The sequence below is a fragment of the Benincasa hispida genome, chromosome 3, assembly GCF_027475165.1.
Source record: "Benincasa hispida cultivar pf3 chromosome 3, pf3_genome.v1.1, whole genome shotgun sequence".
In the NCBI taxonomy this organism is placed as follows: Eukaryota; Viridiplantae; Streptophyta; class Magnoliopsida; order Cucurbitales; family Cucurbitaceae; genus Benincasa; species Benincasa hispida.
In genome coordinates this window covers 48,771,420-48,792,901 of record NC_143480.1, presented here as the reverse complement: position 1 = coordinate 48,792,901, position 21,482 = coordinate 48,771,420, and the positions used below count along the sequence as shown (strand labels likewise).

The window sequence follows — 21,482 nt, the reverse complement described above, 5'->3', positions numbered from 1 at the left end:
AATCAGTCTTTCAGCATGGAAGTTTACATAGATCAACCCCCTGGATATGTTCAACGGAGTAATACTAGGGCTTGGTACAGTCGAATTGAGGCCTACTTTATTAAAGTTGGATTTGAAAAATGTCCATATGAACATACTCTCTTTATTAAATTCCAACATCCAAACAAGATTTTGATAGTATGTTTGTATGTAGATGATTTGATTTACACAGGAAATGACTCAATTATGTTTGAAGAATTCAAGCAGTCCATGATGGCAGAGTTTGAAATGACAGATCTAGAGATGATGCATTATTTTCTCGGCATTGAGATAATACAATTAGTAGCGGGAATTTTCATCAATCAGAAGAAATATGCATTGGAGATCTTGAACAGGTTTCAAATGGAGAATTGCAACTCAGCCACAACTCTAGTTGAACCCAATTTGAAGCTCACAAAGGACCATGAAGGAAAGAAGGTCAACAGTACTCTCTATAAGCAAATAGTTAGAAGCTTGATGTACTTAACAGCTATAAGGCCTGATATTATGGATGCTGTTAGTTTAACTAGCATGTTTATGAAATCTCCAACTGAGCTTCATCTCCTTGCTGCCAAAAGAATCTTACGTTACTTAAAAGGGACTTCTGGTCTTGGCATACTTTATCAAAAAGGAGAAAAACTAAACCTTGTTGGTTTTAGCGATAGTGATTATGCAGGAGATTTAAATGATAGAAAGAGTACTTTAGGGTATGTTTCCATGCTTGGTTCAGGCGTTATCTCAAGGTCTTCCAAGAAACAACCAATTGTCACATTATCTACCACTGAAGCTGAACATGTAGCAGCAACATCATGTGCATGTCAAGCCATTTGGTTGCACTAGAAGAAATTCGGGCTTTAATGTCAGTTGACAACCGACATTAAAGATAGTGTTATTAAAGCCCTTTAATGTCGATTGCCTTTAATGTTGGTTTTAAACCGATATTAAAGGGCTTCAATAACACAGCCTTCAATGTCAGTTGCAACCAACATTAAAGGTCTTGAGTGAAATTTCCAACTGACATTAAAGCCTGTGTTTCTTTTTTAAAATTCTTAACCGACATTGAAGTCCAAATCTGTCCGTTTTTTTAAAATTCCATTGTCGAATCCATTTTTTTGGTCAATAAGTTAAAAACGACATTATATGTCTCGTGTTGGGTCAGAAAATGTTCGTCATTGTTTTATATTAAAAAGTATAAAAAAAAAATTGCATGGCGAGCCCATCAATAGTTGTCTTCCACCTATGAATTTATCCACAAACAAGAATCAATATTTCCAATCCATTACATATACTCATCAATATTTGTCTTCCACCTATGAATTTATCCACCAACATTTGCATAACAATACCAGAACCAGACATTTATAGAATATAGCTTATATCAAAGCCATCATTTCTCTCATTCACAAATATCAATTAGTACTAATTCCATGAATACTTAACACCGAATACCCCATGAATAAAAAATATATATTATACATAAATCTTCCAATAATAAACAGATCATGTCATCCACCTATGAATTTATCCACAAACAAGAATCACAATACCAGAACCAGATTTTCATAGAATACTTACACCAAGCCATCATTTCTCTCATTCACAAATATCAATTAGTACTAATTCCATTCACAAAGATCATAGTTATATAAATTTACATTCATTCAAAGCTAGCATTTACATTCTATTGAGACAAAAAACAATAATTACATCCTTACACAAATCGACCAACAAAACTTGCCCATTGGGTTTGAATTACGTTAATCTCTCCTTGCGTATATGGAGGCGGCACGATAGGGTAAAAAGCGATAGAGTGAAAGGGTAAAAAGCGGGCCACGCAAGTGTGTACTGTTTAATTTTTTAATAAAATAAGAAAAAAAAATAACTACACCTTTAATGTCGGTTTAAAATTGACATTAAAAATCCGTTTTTTTAAACCGACATTATACATCCGATTTCACTTTTTCCAACCGACATTAAAACCCGAAATTCTTCTAGTGTTGAGGAACATTCTTGAGAATTTGCATTATAAGCAAGAAGAAGCATCTATCATTCATTGTGATAACACATCAACAATCAAGCTCTCAAGGAATCCTGTCTTGCATGGACGAAGCAAACACATTGATGTAAGATATCATTACTTGAGGAATCTTACAAATGATGGAATTATCAATCTAAGCTACTGTAAAAGTGAAGATCAAGTGGCAGATAGTTTAACCAAGCCTCTCAAATTAGCAACATTTGTGAAGCTTCGAAGCTTACTTGGGGTGGTTTCCTCTATTACTTTAAACTAAATACTAAATTGCATAGTTTTAGTTTAAGGGAGGGTGTTAAAAATGGAATTGATTATATTTAGTTTCTTGTTGCTAGTTTTAGGGTTGCTATTTTTTATGCTAGTCTTGTGCTATTTGTTTTGGGTGGTTAGTTTGTTATTTATGGTGTACTTTGAGCCTATATAAGGTCTAATTGGAATGAAATTCAAGTACTGGAGTTTTATATCACTTCCTCTCTTTTACTAGTTTTCTCTATTCTTTTTTATCAATTCAAAGTGGCTTAGAATCGTCCCTCTAAATTCTATTCTATAGACACTTTGAAAATACAAAAATCACCAATAAATAAAAGGTTTGTTATCATGAAAATAAATAAAATCATCGAAGCTCATAAGTCTAATTGCTGAAGGAGAAATTTCGGCGAATCACAAGTCGCCACATCACAATGAAAGCTTGAGCCTATTGAAAAAATTATAAGTTCGATTGGGCCGAGTAATTAAAGTCGCTCGGGTCTAACCCAATTCAAACCCACGGTGAAATTTTGGGCTAAATTAAAGATTAAGCTCAAACCCAGTATTTCGGCCCAACAATAAATGGGCCCAAGCCCAAATTGAGCTCAAACCTAATTTTGACCCAATAAAGTAATTAGGCTCAAGCCCATGTACGACCCATGAGAAACCTCTATAAATAGAGGCATTATCTCTTCTTTTGGGAGGAGGTTGGAAAAATTGAAGACATATCAAAGCTCTGAAGATCAGAAGATACTAAAGCTCTGGAGATCAGAAGACATATTAAAGCTCTGAAGATTTAAACTTCTAGGATCCAAGATTCGGGCTCTCAGGTGCTGAAGACCAAAGCTTCTCAAGCTTCAAAGATTGAAGTTCTCAATTTCCAAAAAACTGAAGATCTGAACTATTTGAAGCTTTGAAGATTAGAAGATTTCAACAAATTGACCGTATCTTCACAACCTACAAGCTGAAGATTCGATCTCTTCAAACCCAAGGGCCAAGCCAAAGCCCACATGTGAACTCTATAAATAGAGAAGTTCTCCTCATTTGGAGAGGTCAGCAATTCTACACTCTAGAGAGCTTAGAGGGAATTCTCTACAATCAGAAGACTCCTTGACTTCTGAAGCTGACCACGCTTGAAGACTGAAGTCCTTTGGAGATTCAGACATTCTGAAGACCGAAGCCCTTTGAAGATACAAGCATTCTAACCACGCTTGAAGACTGAAGTCCTTTAAAGATACAAACATTCTAACCACGCTTGAAGACTGAAGTCCTTTGAAGATACAAGCATTCTGACCACGCTTGAAGACTAAAGTCCTTTGAAGATGCAAGCATTCTGAAGGCTGAAAAAGATACAAGCATTCTAAACACGCTTGAAGACTGAAGTCCTTTGAAGATATAAGCATTCTTCAAAGACTGAAACTCAAGAACATCCACACACCCTGCTTCTATACATCAAGCGTACGCATTCAATCGAGAGAGAATCAGAGGATCAAGTACTAGAGATCAAACCACATCGCATCAAATGAACATCAACACCAACTCAAGTTTAACTCCACAAAACAATTTTCTCTGGAAACCTCATGCGAACACCAATCATCCAAGAAGATCAACAAGCCTAAAGGCCAATCATCTAAGAAGACCATCAAGCCCAAAGGCCGATCATCCAAGAAGATCAACAAGCCTAAAGGCCGATCACCCAAAAAGATCAACAAGACCAAAGGCCGATCACCCAAGAAGATAAAAAAGCCCAAAGGTCGATCGTTCAAGAAGATCAACCAGCTTAAAGTTTATATTTTATTTTGAAAGCATCAAAATACTATGTATTAGAGATTGTACTCACTTTCCAAAAAATTAATACAAATACAAAGTTCAAGTTCCACGAAATAAATTTCTACTGAAATCTCATGCAAACAAATTGGCTCGCCTAGTAGGACCTCTCTACCTTTCATCTCTCTCTCGACATCCGAGTCAACAAATCTACAAATGGAACCAAAGAAAGTTGCATCCAAAGCTACCGTCGCAAGCAAAACTTACATAAGCTCTGCCATCACGGGGGAAATTTGGGGCCAGCTGATGGAATTTCCTAAAGGCGGGTTTGTCATCAGAGAAAATCCCTTGTTTGAAAACTATGTTCTGTTACTGATCTATCAGAGGAAGAATCAAATTTTGATGTAGTGTTTGTCATGATGACTGATGTAACGACTGAGTCGACCATGGCAGAGATGGAGGTAAAGATAAATCTCCTAATGAAGGTTGTAGAGGAGCGAGATCATGAAATCACTGCTTTAAGAGATCAGATACAGGCTCGAGATACTACTGAATCAAGTCAATCCCCAACTACAAAAGCCAATGACAAAGGAAGGACTATCTTGTAAGAAAGTCAGCCACCACAATCCACCTCTGTTGCCTCCTTGTCAGTTCAACAGCTCCAGGATATGATCACAAACTCCATAAAAGCTCAGTAAGGAGGACCGTTGCAAACTTCCTTTATATACTCCAAGTTGTATACCAAGAGAATCGACAACCTAAGAATGCCAGCTGGGTATCAACCTCCAAAATTCCAACAGTTCGATGGAAAGGGCAATCCAAAGCAACATGTTGCACACTTCATTGATACCTGCAAAAATGCAGGAACCAAAAGAGACCAGCTAGTCAAGCAGTTCGTATGTACCTTGAAAGGAAATGCTTTCAATTGGTATACTGATTTGAAGCCAGAAGTGATTGACAGTTGGGAACAGCTAAAAAGAGAGTTCCTGAACCGCTTCTACAGTACAAGGCGCACTGTCAGCATGATGGAGCTGACGAACACCAAACAGTGGAAGGGAGAGACATTCATTGATTACATAAACCAATGGAGAGCATTGAGTCTGGATTGCAAAGATAGACTCATTGAATTATCTGTAGTGGAGATGTGCACTCAAGGCATGCATTGGGAGCTTCTATACATCCTACAAAGGATAAAACCACGTACATTTGAGGAGTTGGCAACACACGCTCATGATATGGAGTTGAGCATCACCAACAGGGGAACTAAATATTTCCTAGTCCCGGAAGGGAGAAAATACAAGAATGAATCTAAGGGCACTAAAAAGATCGTGGATAGTGCCACAAATCAATCTATGGTCATTCATGTGACCCCGTAGGAATTTTCCTCCAAAGGAAAACAAATAAAATTTGAAAGAAGGCACAATGAGAGCGAGAAGCGTCGTCCAACTCTTAAAAAAAGACAAGAGAAGGTTTATCCATTCCCTGACACTGATGTGGCAGATATGTTGGAGCAACTGCTAGAGAAGCAACTTATTCAGTTGTCGGAATGCAAGCGGTCGAAACAGGCAGAAAAAGTAGATGATCCTAACCACTGCAAGTATCATCGGGTCATTAGTCATCCAGTTGAAAGATGCTTCGTGCTGAAGGAACGGATTCTGAATTTGGCTCATGAAAAGAAGATTGAGCTAGATTTGAATGAAGTAGTTCAGACAAATCACGCTACAGTAGCTGCGACTTTAAGTGTTCTAACACTGTCTGTGTCCCATGCTCAAAGACAAAGCCTGACCCAGTTCGGAGCCTTCGAGCCTATAGTTGTTTGGTTCCAGCAAGAGATTCAAACAGCAAATTCCAAAAAGAAAGATGAGCTCGTTGAAGATGACAACGAAGGGTGGATAGTTGCGACTCGTCGAAAAAGAAGACAGCCAAACTCCACCCAAAAAGAGTCGCATTCCTATCAAAGCTATAGAAGAAGGAACAAGACTCATAAAAAGAAAGGAAAGAAGATGATACGGAAGCCTAAGCCTGCTAAGAAAGAAGACAAGGACTTCCCTCAATTCTGACGGTCGGCAACTTTAGCAGAATTTCTCCCAAGAAGCTTTCTCAATAATCATCCAGAGAAAGTATCAGAAGTTATTACATGTCACACTGTCGGCATAGTGGAAGTCGACAACAATCATATGACTGCTAAAGAAGTCAATGACCCAGAAGAAATGAAGCTAAGAACTTTTGTCTTCGATCGTATTAAGCCTTCAAGTGCTCGATCTTCAGTCTTTCAAAGATTGAGTATGGCCACGGTAGGAGAAGAAGACCAACGTCGAACGACTACTTCTGCTCGAACTTCAGCCTTCAAAAGGCTAAGTATATCCACATCAAAGAAATATCAACCTTCAGCATCTGCTTTTGATCGTCTCGAGACAACAAGCGATCAACATAAAGGAATGATGAAAATCTTGAAACCAACGTCATTCCATGAAGAAAACAACGACGAAAAGATTCATAGTCGTGTCCCTTCACGCATGAAGAGGAAATTTTCTGTTGACATAAGTACAGAAGGTTCCTTGATAGTGAAGCCAAAACTCATCATATTGATGAATCCTACAAATGAAGAGGATGATCAAAACCATGATGAAATAAGAGCTTCTGAAGTTTAAATGAAGAAGCTCGTCATCGTAAGAGCCTAAACTGCATGATGCTCCTAGTCCCCATGAGCTTAAAATGTAAACAGCCCAAAAAAAAAAACATTCTTTACGAACTACGTTACGACTTGATCCCCATCATTAAAAAGGGTACGTAGGCAACTTAGAGAAATTTAAGTTCAGTCGCGCGCAAAAAAAAAAAAAAATATTCTTTTTAAACTACATTATGACTTGATCCCTATCATTAAGAAGGGTATGTAGGCAGCTTGAAAGAAACTTCAAGTTCAATCCAGTTAAAAAAAAAACTTGAACTACGTCATGATTTGATCCATTTCTTTAAAGGTACGAAGAAAACTTAAAGAAATTTAAGTTTAGTCCATCAGAAAATGTACCACAACCACCTAAGTATGACACTACAAGATTGATGTTGATCATCCCCGTTAAAGAATGACACTCCAGATTGAAGATGTTCATCCCTATTGGGGGCAACACAATAGATTGAAGATGTTCATCCCTTGTAAGGAGCCAGCACAGTAAATAAAAGACCAAAGGTCAATCACCCAAGAAGATCAACAAGCCCAAAGGCCGATAAGATAAAAAAGCCCAAAGGTCGATCGTTCAAGAAGATCAACCAACAAAGTTTATAGTTTATTTTGATAGCATAAAAATACTATGTATTAAAGCTTGTACTCACTTTTCACAAAATTAATACAAATACAAAGTTAAGTTCCACGAAATAAATTTCTATTGAAATCTCGTGTCAACACTAACCATAAGAAAATAAAATTGGTAAATTTTGGTGTGATTTGAATTTTGAATAAAATGCATTAGAAATTTGCTTTCTTTCTAAAGCCCACCACAAATTGCAATAATTTTTCCCTTTTCCACCATACATACATATGTCTGGGCATCACCACAAATTGCAATAACTCTTCCCCGTCCTATTTATCATACTTTTTCTGGCATTATTAACCTTCCATCCACCACCTGGTTTTTTTATCCTTCACTTCCATATGCAAATTCGGCTATTTGCTTTCGAAACATCTTTAGCACATGCGTTTCCAAGGAACCTCCGGAGTCTTGCTTTCCACCGTATGGAGACACCTTTTTCCATCGTCCTATCGGTCGAATGCTCCAACAGCCGTGTTATTTTGTATATATTATTGAATAATTAGCTTAATAATAATACAAGGAAATAGAGAATATATAGATACCCAGAGACCTAACAAAAGAAAGAAACAGAAAATGAAAAATGCTCCAAAGAAAAAATATAGGAAAATAATAATTAGAATAAACCGTAATTTAACTTTAATAGGCCGTCTCGTTATTGACTGCATTGGTTTGCTTTGCTTTGAGCCATGACACTCTGTTTTATATTCTGTTATCGTTTTGTTACTCTATTTTCATTCTGTTAAGATTAATATTGTAATGAATGTTTATGTGTTGTCATTTCAGCTCAATCACTAGGACTTTCACTGCTACAATCGTATCTGGGTTTGAGTGTGGGAAAACAGAGGATTAGCTTGGAGGATTTCGAGAAGGGATTGAATTTTGCAGTTTCCAGAGCAACGGCACTCGATGCATCGTATCTCTGAGAAAGGTTTAAATAGTAACGAGTTTCTTTCTTGAAGTTCAACTGGAATGGTTCAGGAACACATAATAGGGGTGGAAGTTTCTTTCTTGAAGTAGTAACGAATTTCTTTCTGGAAGTTCAACTCTAGTTCAAGAACATTCGGGTTGGTCAATCTTCCAATCCAATCAACTTTAGTCATGAAAGCAACCTAACCCAACCAAACGACTCTATCTACCAAAATAGTGGAGTTGACCAAGTATTTGATAAATATTCATATAATTCAAAGCCCCAATTCTCTCATTTTCTTAATTAGTGTCCTGAGGTTGTTAATTGTGGATGCAAATTAAAAATCTTTAGCACCATGATGATATCCTTATTTATCACTTCTTCAATTGTATATATTTTGACTGAAGTTGAGCGATCACTAGCGAGACTCTTAAATTCGTTTTTCTAAATAAATAAAGGCGATTGCATCTCGATTGGTTGGGATGTTTGGGCCACCAGATCGTTTGGTTGGATTGGGTTGAATTGCTTTCATGACTAAAGTTGATCGGGTTGGAAGATTGACCCAATTATATTAAAAGAAACCTAAATAAATATCTAACTCAATTATATTATTATGTAAATATCGTGGTTGTAAAAATATTAAAAGAAACCTAAATAAATATCTTAGTAAACCAAATTTATAATATTATAAAATTAATAATTGGTTTCGTATGTCAGAAAAATTAAAAAAATATGAATTTAAAAAAGATATAAAATACATTTTACAAAATTTAAAATTTAAAATTAAAAAATATATATTTATATATACATATTAGAAAGGAAAATTATTTTAAATGACAAAATTATTGAAAATATTTCTATATAATAGCAAAATATCACAGTCTATTTCCGATAGACTCTGATAGACAGTGAAATTTTATCATATTTGTAAATTTTTTTGTTTATTTTTCTATATTTGTAAACAATCCTATTGAAAATTTAAAATTTGAAAATCAAAATAATATATAAATCTTAATATTTGAAAATAACCCTAGTAAAATTTTGAAATTTGAAAATCAAAATAATATATAAACCTAAATATTTGAAAATTCAAAATTGAAATTTAGATTAAAATATAGATACTAAAAATAATAAAGAAAAAATAATAAATAAAAGAAAAAAATAATTATAAAGGAAATATAAAAAAAATAGAGAAAAAAGAAAATATAAAAGAAAGAAAATAATTATAAATAAAAAATTAAAAAATATAGAGAAAAATAAAATATAAAAAAATAAAAAAAAATAATTATAAAAGAAATATAAAAAAATATAGAGAAAAAAGAAATATAAAAGAAAGAAAGAATAAAGTAAAAATAAAGTTGCATGTGAGATTTAATCCCAAGGCTATGGAGTTGAGGAGTGATTTAGACATGTTTCTATATCAATGAGCCAAAGTCTCTATTATGATATATTAAAGGAACAACTTATAGAATAGAAACGGAACAGGAGAAACTACTTTTTGTAGGTTCTCAATTTTGGCCCTGGTTATTAAACAGATCTGTTTCTTGAAAAATAAGGAACAAAAACATAAAATAGGAAACAGAAAACGAAAATATTATCAAACGGGCCCATAGATGCTATTCGGATGTACCTAAATATTACCTATTCATAATTTTTAATAAATTGATGATTGACATTAAAATTTTAAGAGAATGAAGACCAAATTCAATATATATATATATATATATATATATATATATATATGAGTGATGATCTGGTTAGCTTAGTTTTTTAATGAGAAAACTTGGATGAAGGAAGGTCGAAATTTCAGAAAATATATAAAAGTATGACTTCTATAAGTCCATTATTAAATTATATTGAATATATATTTTTAAAAAACCAATCCAACGCACAACCATTTGGAAATTGCAACTCCACATTATACAATCCCTCTCTTTGTGGGTCGCTTTGGTCCATTATAAAAAGATGAAAATCCATATTGCAACGCAAGCTTCAAAATCATACCAATTATGTTCCCTACGCCATTTATCATATTCATCGTGGTTTCTGTTTCCATTTTTATTGTTTTCGTTGTCTCGATTTGTCTCCGCTCGAAGAGCGCCGGTGGCGAAAGTGCCGGCCTCGATGTAGAAGCCAATTTCGGAGGCGGACGTGGCGGTGGTGGCAGCAGTGGCAAGGGCGGTGGAGGAGGCGGATGTGGGGGTGACGGCGGAGGAGGCGGGTGTGGCGGCGGTGGCGGCGGGTGTGGGGGTGGAGGTGGCGACTGATCACCTTTGGATCGGTAGAGGCAGTTATGTTAGGAATCGATCTCTCATGCATAGGTGGAGAAAATTAGTAAATATTTTGTGTTAGTAATTCGAATTCCTTCTCTGTTGAAACAAATTTGTGTGTTTTTACTATTAATAATTTATTATTTTGGTCCATTTCTCACTAAATTTGAAAGTTTTTATTCTGTGTATTTCCTTATCATGGGAAAATGGAAAAAAAAATGGAGATTGTAAAATTTCTTCTAGTAAATAGGGTGACAATGGCCAACTCGAATAATATAAGGAAAATATTTAGTGCATCTCCCGAGGAATAGCTATCTTCGTGCATCTTATCAAATTATTCAATTTTAAATTTTTATGGCAAATTCTTCTTACTTCTTTTTCAGAAGATGAATGTAATGAGAGAGGAAAATATAAAGATCAGTGCAAATTGAAATACATCCAACTATTGCAAATAATATAATTGTTCAATAGTAAAGACATTCATGAACCATCGTTTAAGGATAAATGTTTAAATCATTGCTCTCACTCATTTGTTAATGATACAAAAAAATAAAAAATTAGTTATATTAATTTTGATCACATTATCAATTCATCAAATGCAACTTGAAATTTAGACGAATGTTTAACCTTTAATAAGTTTTTTTTTTAAAAAAAAATAACTCTAATAAGTTATTTGCTCCAAATATCATTAGAAATTTTTTTAAATCTCTTATATATGTATTCAATGAACTATAAACAATACACATTTACGATATGATAACAATTTATAGAAAATAACATTTATTAGAACTAAAATTTTCAATTAAATTTATGAATTTCGAAAATTTTATTTTAGTGCTAATTAGTACATTGGTCTCACTTATTTTTATGCAAAATTTATTCTATCAAAATTAATATTTTAAGAAGATTTTCTTTTTCAATTATATTTGTTAGAATTAGTAGAAATTAATTTACAAAATTGAATCATGACTGAAAATGCAACACTTATAAGTTTAAGGTCAAAATTAATACCGTTGAATAAGTTTAAGAGTTAGAATTGATTTGTTCTAAAGTAGAAAATAAATAAATTGCCGAATTTAGGAATACTATAGAAGATTTATATTGAAGTTTTGAATTGACTATATTTGTTTAAGATCATTTGGGGTTGATGTTACTCAGGTTTAGTAGTTGTCTCAGAAAATGTCTCACAGAAGGTCTCTCTAGATGCAGATTTTGCAAATTATTTTTTTCTTATTAGAAATATATATTATACGATTTTATTTCTATGGGATGTTTTCCTTATTTATGGTTGACCAAAATTAAATAGGGTCTTTGCCCTTCTTCACTGTGCATATTAAAGAGCGTGATGTTGTGTTGCTAAGGTTGCCACTTTTGTTTTGAGTAAGATTGTGTATGGTGGTCGAACGACTAAGTTCTCTGTTGATTCTAGAGTTTGTGAAGCAAGAAGTTTAAAATAGTATTATGTGGCATGTTGTATTATTGTTCTTGAAGTTTGAATCAATCTTGAGAAGAGATCTTTGTCCTTAGGGGGAGCTTAAGACATCATTGATTAAGAAGAGATTCTCATCCTTAGAAGGATCCTAGATAACGTTGACTAATAAAGGGTTCTCAAACTTAGAGTCTAACAAGTTAAGTGATCTTCCTTTGAAGGTGGTGTTGGGTGCAAATTTATATTTTAAACGGTCCATTGATTATTTTTAAAACAGTCCATTGATTAATTTTAAAACGGTCCGTTAATTATATTTAAAACGGTCCGTTGATTATTTTTAAAACGGCCCGTTTCGATGTTGAAGGCCTATAAAAGGCGAGGCCTTCAGCAGTTCGTTATATACAGAATTCATCTTCTAAATTCCCACTTCAATTTTCTCTCCTCCTCCATCTTAGCTTTCCGAGCAGTGAGTTTAGAAAGGGTGTACATTTTGATCGGAAACGGTGCATTTCCAATCGATTTTCATTTGGCTATTTTATCCTGGGGACAACGTGGCAATTTTCAGACCTGTCTGCACACTTGGGCAGAGTTGCGAAACGAGTTTCTGTTTTTGTAGGTTTTGCTCTTCGCTTGCCGCCATGCCTTGACGGTTTACAGTTCGTTGTTCTGAGGGCCTTGCCGTTTCCAACAATTTTAAGACGTTTCCACATCATCAATGGCCCTTAGTAGCAACAATGAGATATCTGACCTCAACTATCCTTTCCGGTTCGAAGGAGCGAACTTCAAATGGTAGAAGCAAAAGATGTTATTCTTCCTCACTGTCAAGAAAGTTGTCGAAGCTTGTACCAGCGCTAAACCGATCGTCCCTTTAGAAGAACCAAATGAACAACAGATAAAAGAAGCTGATGACTAGGAGGAGAAAGACTTTCTATGTAAGAATTTTATTTTAAATGATTTGACTGATGGTCTGTATGACTACTATAGTATAATGAAGATAGCAAAGGAGGTCTGGGATGCTCTACAAAAGAAGTATGACACCGAGGAGGCCGGGTCGAAGAAATATGCGGTTAATCGTTATCTCAAGTTCCAGATGATGGATGAAAATCTATGGAGGCCCAATTCCATGAACTCCAGAAGATAGCCCAGGAGATAATTACTGAAGGTATCCTCTAGACGAATAATTCCAAGTTACTGTTATTATTGATAAATTGCCCCCTTTGTAGAAGGACTTTAAAAATACTTTGAGGCATAAGACCAAGGAGTTCTCCTTGGAGAGTCTTATAATTCGGCTAAGGATCGAGAAGTAAGCCTGGAAGCAGGACCAGAGGGAGGAAGTGAATGCAGTACCTAGGAAACCCGCCTCTACCGTGGTAAAAACTGACCAAAAACCTAAGGGGACAAAAAAGAATGGTCAGAACCGTGGCTCCAGCAACCAGAACCAACAAAAAAAAATAGAAGCCCCCTTTAGGAGAAACGGTACAGTTCCTCTACTTTAATTGTAATAAACCTGGGCACATGGCTAGGAACTGTAGGAACAGGCATCGTCCTGCTGGTTAAGCGAACCTGACAGAAGAACCGTTAGTCGCCATGATCACATAAGTAAATGTGATCGGTGGTTGTGAAGGGTGGTGGATAGACATTGGCGCGACGCGCCACGTCTGTCACGACCTTGGTCTATTTAAAACTTATACTGAAACTAAGGATAAGAATATTCTGTTGGGAGATCACCATTCAACGAAAGTTGTTGGAACCGGCGAGGTGGAACTGAAGTTTACCTCTAGGAAGACCCTAACATTGAAGGATGTTCTGCACACTCTGGAGATACGAAAGAATTTTGTTTCAGGCTATCTCCTCAATAAATCCGGGTTTACTCAAACTATAGAGGTAGACCTATATACCCTTACCAAAAATAATGTATTTGTAGAGAAAGGGTATACAACTGAGGGAATGTTCAAATTAAATCTAGACCTTAATAAAATGAAATCTTATGTGTATATGCTGTGTTCTATGAATATTTGGCATGCTAGACTCTATCATGTGAATAAAAATTTAATTAGTAACATGATTAGGCTGGAAATGATACCTAAGTTATCTACGAATGATTTTGATAAATGTAAGTATTGTAGTCAGGCTAAAATTATTAAAACTCCGCATAAATTTGTACTTAGGAATTCTGAGCCTCTAGATTTGATTCATTCTGATGTCTGTGAATTTGATAGCATATTGACTAGGAACAATAAAAGATATTTCATTACTTTTATTGACGATTGCTCTGATTTTACTTTTGTATACCTGCTGAAAAACAAAAGTGATGCTTTTGATGCCTTCAATTTTTTTGTTTCTGAAATAGAGAATCAGTTTAATAGAAAAGTTAAAAGACTTCGTAGTGATAAGGGAACCGAGTATGACAAGGACAGTTTTAATGAATTCTTTAACTCACATAGAATAATACACGAAAAGACTGCACCTTATTCTCCTAAAATGAACAGAAAAGACGAAAGGAAAAATAGAACTTTAGCTGAGCTACTAGTTGCTATTTTACCTAGTTCAGAAGCCGCGTCTTATTGGTGGGGTGAAATCATCCTTACCGTGTGTTATGTCCTAAATAGAATCCCGAAATTTAAAAATAAAACATCACCTTACGAAATTCTCAAGAATAAGAAACCAAACTTGTCTTATTTTAGAACATGGGGTTGTCTAGCCTTTGTAAGGATTCTTGACCCAAAAAGGAGAAAGTTGGCTAGTAGAGCTTACAGTGTGTCTTTATAGGTTATGCCTTAAATAGTAAAGCCTACAGGTTCTATGATTTAGTGAACCAAGTGATCATTGAGTCAAATGATGCCGATTTCTTTGAAGATAGGTTTCCCTTTAAATCAAGGAATGGTGGGGGCTCTGGTTCAAGTGGTATAACCCTAGTTAGAAATCTTAACCATAGAGATGAAACTAACCCAGAACCTAGAAGAAGCAAAAGAGCTAGAACCGCCAAATATTTCGGAAATGACTTTCTGACCTACAATGTAGAAGAATACCCTAAAGATCTAAGAGCTGCCCTATCCTCAGTAGATGCCAACCTATGGCAAGAAGCCATGAATGATGAGATGGACTAACTTGAGTCAAATAGGACTTGACACTTAGTAGATCTACCCCCAGGATGTAAGGCAATAGGGTGCAAATGGATCTTAAGGAGAAAACTTAGACTTGATGGGACTGTCGACAAATTTAAAGCCAGGTTAGTAATGAAGAGCTTTAGACAGAGAGAAAACGTAGATTTCTTTGACACATTCTCCCCTTTCACTAGAATTACCTCTATCCGTATCTTGTTCTCTCTCGCTGCCCTTTATAACCTCGTAGTACATCAAATGGATGTAAAAACCACTTTCCTAAACGGTGAACCTGAAGAAGAAATTTACATGGAACAACCTGAGGGTTTTGTTGTCCATGGTCAAGAAAATAAGGTGTGTAAATTATGCAAATTTCTCTATGGACTAAAACAAGCTCCTAAGCAATGGCATGAAAAAATTTGGCAGTCTTAGATACGCTGCCGATTGCACTAGGCATGACATAGCTTATGCTGTAGGACTACTTTGCAAGTTTACAAGCAGACTTAATAAAGAGCAGTGGAATGCTATAGAAAGGGTCATGAGATACTTAAAGAAAACCTAAAACCTAGGAATACATTATCAAAAGTTTCCCGCTGTCATGGAAGGTTTCAGCGATGTTGATTGGAACTCTCTTTCGGATGATTCAAAGGCTACAAGTGTCTATGTCTTTAATATAGTTGGCGGAGCTGTCTCTTGGAAGTTCAAAAAACAAATTATTTTAGCCCAACTACGATGGAGTCAGAAATGATAGCACTAGCGACAACTAGTAAAGAAGCAGGCTGGCTTAGAAGTCTGCTATCAGAGATTCTCTTATGGGAAAAGCCGGTACCAGCCATATTGATCCATTGCGATAGTACTGCAACAATCACAAGAGTTTAGAACTGCTACTACAACGGAAAGAGACGTCAAATACGTCGTAGGCACAGTACCATTAGAGAGTTTCTCACTACTAGTGCAGTTAGAGTGGATCACATACAAACTGATGAAAATTTGGCAGATCCTTTGACGAAAGGACTAGCCAAAGAAAAGGTTTTCAGAACCTCAGAAAGGATGGGACTCATGCCTATCGAAAAATGAATCATAGTGAGGAAAACCCAACCTGTAGACTAGAGATCCAAGAAACAGGTTCAACGGATAATAACTAATCACGAGTGATATATAATGAACCATGCTAAACCAAATACAGAGTTCCATTCCTATGACTTAAAGTCTGAGCATGATATCCTGAAGTGTAAGAAAGGTTAAACTTAGTTCTTAATGAGATCTATACTTGATAACAAGTGGGGTACCCAGCTACAGGAGTACCCTTGATAGACTCACCTGTATGAATGTGGAAGTGAGGGCCGCTTCCTATGGAGTTTATAGGCAAACTCTCTAGAGCATTCACTAAACCGGGATTCACATGCTAGGCCTTAAAAGCACGGGCTTTCGTACTACACCCTAATAACACTCTGTATGAGATGCTGCTAGAGATAGAGTTCAAAAATAAGGGTTACTCTACTATATTCTAAATCATCTATACTATGTAAAGGTTCAAGTCATAAGACACCTTTGCTTATGCACAGTGTTGTATAGACTGAAACTGCTCGATGAAAATCTTTCCTCTCTTCTTGTTTTGTTTAAATTTCCAACTGGGGGATTATTAGGTGCAAATTTATATTTAAAGCAGTTCATTAATTATATTTAAAATGGTCCATTATTTTTAAAACGGTTCATTGATTAATTTTAAAACGGTCTATTGATTATATTTAAAACGGTCCGTTGATTATTTTTAAAACGGTCCGTTGATTATTTTTAAAACGGTCCGTTGATTATTTTTAAAACGGTCCGTTGATTATTTTTAAAACGGTCCGTTTCGACACTGAAGGCCTATAAAAGGCGAGGCCTTCAACATTTCGTTATATACATAATTCATCTTCTAAATTCCCACTTTAATTTTCTCTCCTCCTCCATCTTAGCTTTCCGAGCAGTGAGTTTAGGTGTATATTCCGATCGGTAACGGTGCATTTCTGATCAATTTTCATTTGGCTATTTTATCCTGGGACGACGTGGCAATTTTCAGACCTATCTGCACACTTGGACAGAGCCGCGAAACGTCTTAAAGAGAGCGAGCTCCGCGACTCAGCCTATAACGAGTTTTTATTTTGCAGGTTTTGCTCTTCATTTGACCGCCGTGCCTTGACGGTTTACAGTTCGTCGTTCTGAGGGCCCTGCCATTTCCAACAGGTGGGAAGATAAAACCTTGGTGAGAGGGAGTCTTGCACATAGGGGGAGCCTAAGTTTTTATTCACTAATATTCACATACTTAGGGGGAGTCTAAGTTTTATTGAGAAGAAGCTCACACCTAGGGAGGAGTCTATGCGATCAACAACAAATTAGGCTCACGAGTGTCACTGTAATAATGGTCATTACTTTACATATAAGTACAACGTCGTAATGCTTGCCTTTTCATATTAGTTATCTTTCTCAGGCACATTGTCCTCTAGATGTAGGTAGTATATCACCAAACTGAGTTAATAATCTCGGTGTGTTATTTACTTAGATTGTTGTTTGTACTTTATTTGTTGTTTATATGATTAGCAGGGGCCATCGGTAGAACATTTGTATTATGTGGGATGGATTCACCTTAATTTTTTAATTTGTTGTAATATTTTCATTCGTCAACATCCATGAATCGAGAGGGATATGACATATATTATTGTCCTTTTTTCTAGCATACATTGTTCTTGATTGTGGTAGAGTGAGTTGTAAAATTCAATTATTAAATTAAAACTTCCAACCTTCTCGTTTCCATGAACTTCATAAATATAGTCAACTAAAATTTTTCTATTTGTGTAAATAGTTCTCTTATTTTTTTATTTGTGAAAATTCTCTTATCAAAAATCTATTTTATGAATATACAAGTTGACACAATGATAAAAGAATTTGAATTGAAAATTAAAAATAAAAGATTACACGGGAATTTTTTTTCTTTTTTTTTTTTTACCATATGAAGTGGAAAGAATTGAACGTCTAACCTTCAATTTGATAATACAAGTTTTAAGTCAATCAAACTATGATCATATTGGCCACGAGAGTAACCTTTAAAGAGGAGTCCCTATATGAATAATGGAATAATGGAAAATTTTATTTTATAAAACTCTTTTATAATATGTTTGGAAGTGATTTAAAAATTCCAAAATCACTTTTATCTTATTCAAAATTACTTTTGTTGTATTCAAAATCACTTTGACACGCATGTTTAATAATCTAAAAATGATTTTCATTATAAAATCTTGCATTTAAATTTTAAAATCCAATACTAAATCGATTTCGGAATAAATGACTTGTTTTGGTGTAATTTTGAATACGATAGATAGAAGTGATTAAATATTTTTAAAACCAATCCCAACATCTCCATAAAATTCTCTTAATGATAAATCATTAAATTAGTCCCAACGGAATCGTACTGCGAGAGCTGTATTTGCACAATGCACATTCTCCAATTTTTATTTATTTTAGGAAAAAAAAAACTTTATTGTAGAACATGTGAGAGAAATATAAAAAGTTAGAAGAAATTCCTATAATTTACAAACAAATATGTGATTTTTTTCCTTTTAATTTGCAATATCGCAAGTGTACACAAATACTATTAATATAATGTATAAAGTATCGTCTTGAAAATTAGGTTTGTAGTTGAATTGAATACTCACATATCCTAACACTTAATTTTAGCTAGAAAATATAAATGATAGATTAAATAAAAGCGAAAACACTAAACTAAGATAGATGAATTGAATACTCACATATCCTAACACTTAATTTTATTTAGAAAATATAAATGATAGATTAAATAAAAACTAAAACAATAAACTAAGATAGATGGGACAATCCGAAGAAGAACATCCTAATTGGAGAATCGACTTCATCCAATATACAATTATATTTAATTATATGAATCTTTCTTACCAAAGTAGTCAAGATGAAGGTATAATATGAAAAATAAAATAGAATAAATTTAAATAGACTAAAATAATATTTTGATTTATAAATTATCATTCTAATCCTTTAATATTTCAAAATATTACACCTTTTTTCTTTAAACTTTTTCATGAAATCCTCAATTTGATTTCTTAATATTTCTTTTAGTCACATCAACCGAAAGTAAGGATGAAAACGGTTCAGTTCGGTTTGATTTGGTAGTCAAACCGAACCAAACCAAATTTTCTAATATGTGAAATCGAACCGAACCTATTTGATAACATTCTCGTTTGAAACCAAACCAAATTTTCTTATATGGCAAATTCTTCTTATTTACTTTTTAAAATATTTTAATGATTTTTTTTATGTGAGTAATGAAAGTGGGATGCATAAATATAGGACCCGTTTGATAACGTTCTCGTTTCCTATTTTTTGTTTCCCGTTTCCTCTTTTTTTAGAATAAGAAATAGAAATATGTTTAATAACTATTCCTGTTTCTTGTTTCTTGGAAAAAAGAAACAAGAACAGAAATTTATTTGATAACTATTTATTGTTTCTCGTTTTTTTTTTTTTTTTTTTTTTTTATCTTTTTCCTTATTATTTTTCCATATTTTATAGTTTAACTATAATCTAATTATATAAAATAAAAAGATATATAGCATGTATTAAAGTATGAAAGATAGTTATTAAATATTTAAACTATCGAATGCACATAAGTCCCAATATAAAATTAATATCGATAATATAATTATTTCTATCATTCATATGTTACTAAAATTTAATTTACAATATTATTCCTCACTCAAGTCATTTGTTTTAAATTTTAAATGATGTAGTCTCAAATCTAACTCAATTATATTATTATGTAAATGTCATGGTTGTAAAAATACTAAAAAGAACCTAAATAAATATCTTAGTAAACAAAATTTATAATATTATAAACTTATAATTGGTTTCGTATGTCAGAAAAATTAAAAAAATATGAATTTAAAAAAGATATAAAATGCATTTTGCAAAATTTAAAATTCAAATTCAAAAAATATTTATATATACATATTGAATAGGAAAATTATTTTAAATGACAAAACTATTGAAAATATTTACATATAATAGCAAAATATCACAGTCTATTTTCGATAGATCTGGATAGATAGTAAAATTTTATCATATTTATAAATATTTTGGTTTATTTTTCTATATTTGTAAACAATCCTATTGAAAATTTGAAATTTGAAAATTAAAATAATATGTAAATCTAAATATTTGAAAATAACCCTAGTTAAATTTTTAAATTTGAAAATCAAATAATATATAAACCTAAATATTTGAAAATTCAAAATTCAAAATTAGATTAAAATATAGATATTAAAAAATAATAAATAAAAGAAATATAAATAAAAGAAATAAATAATTATAAAGGAAATAGGAAAATATAAAAGAAAGAAATAAATAAAAATTAAAAAATTAAAAAATATAAAGAAAAAGGAAATTTAAAAGAAATAAAAAAGAAAATAAATAATTATAAAAGAAATATAAAAAATATAGAGAAAAATGAAATATAAAAGAAAGAAAGAAGAAAGTAAATATAAATAAAAGAAATATAAAAGAATATAGAAAAAAAGAAAATATAAAAGAAAGAAAGAAGAAAGTAAAAATAAAGCCCCATGTGAGATTTAATCCCAGGACTATGGTGTTGAGGAGTGGAGTGATTTAGACATGTATCTAAATCTAATGAGCCAAGTCTCCATTATGATATACTAAAGGAACAACTTTAAATAAAATAGAAACGAAATAAGAGAAATTACTTTTTGTAGTTCCTCAAATTTTACGTAATTTTTAGTAACGTTTATCAAATTTTGGGTTCAAAAAATAGGAATAGTTATCAAACAGATCCGTTTCTTGAAAAATGAGGAACAGAAATAGGAAACAGAAAATGAAAACGTTATCAAATGGGCCTATAGGTGCTATCAGGATGCACCTAAATATTAGGTATTTATAATTTTTAATAAATTGATGATTGACATTAAAATTTTAAGAGAATGAAGACCAAATTCAATATATATATATATATATATATAAATATTTTTGGTAAATGAGTGATGATCTGGTTAGCTTAGTTTTTAATGAGAAAACTTGGATCAATGAAGGTCGAAATTTCAGAAAATATATAAAAGTACGACTTCTATAAGTCGATTATTAAATTATATTGAATATATCTTTTTAAAAAACCAATCCAACACGTGAAATGCAACCATTTGGAAATTTCAACTCCACATTATACAATCCCTCTCTTTGTGGGTCGCTTTGGTCCATTATAAAAAGATGAAAATCCATATCACAACGCAAGATTCAAAATCATACCAATTATGATTGCTACGCCATTTATCATATTCATCGTGGTTTCTGTTTCCATTTTTATTGTTTTCATTGTCTTGAATTGTCTC

At 33.4% G+C, this 21,482-nt stretch overlaps 1 pseudogene; it reads left to right on the top strand.

Moving 5' to 3' along the window:
* Positions 1-4,279: 4,279 nt before the first annotated feature.
* LOC150037329 (uncharacterized) lies at positions 4,280-5,439 on the top strand (annotated as a pseudogene).
* Positions 5,440-21,482: the final 16,043 nt, after the last annotated feature.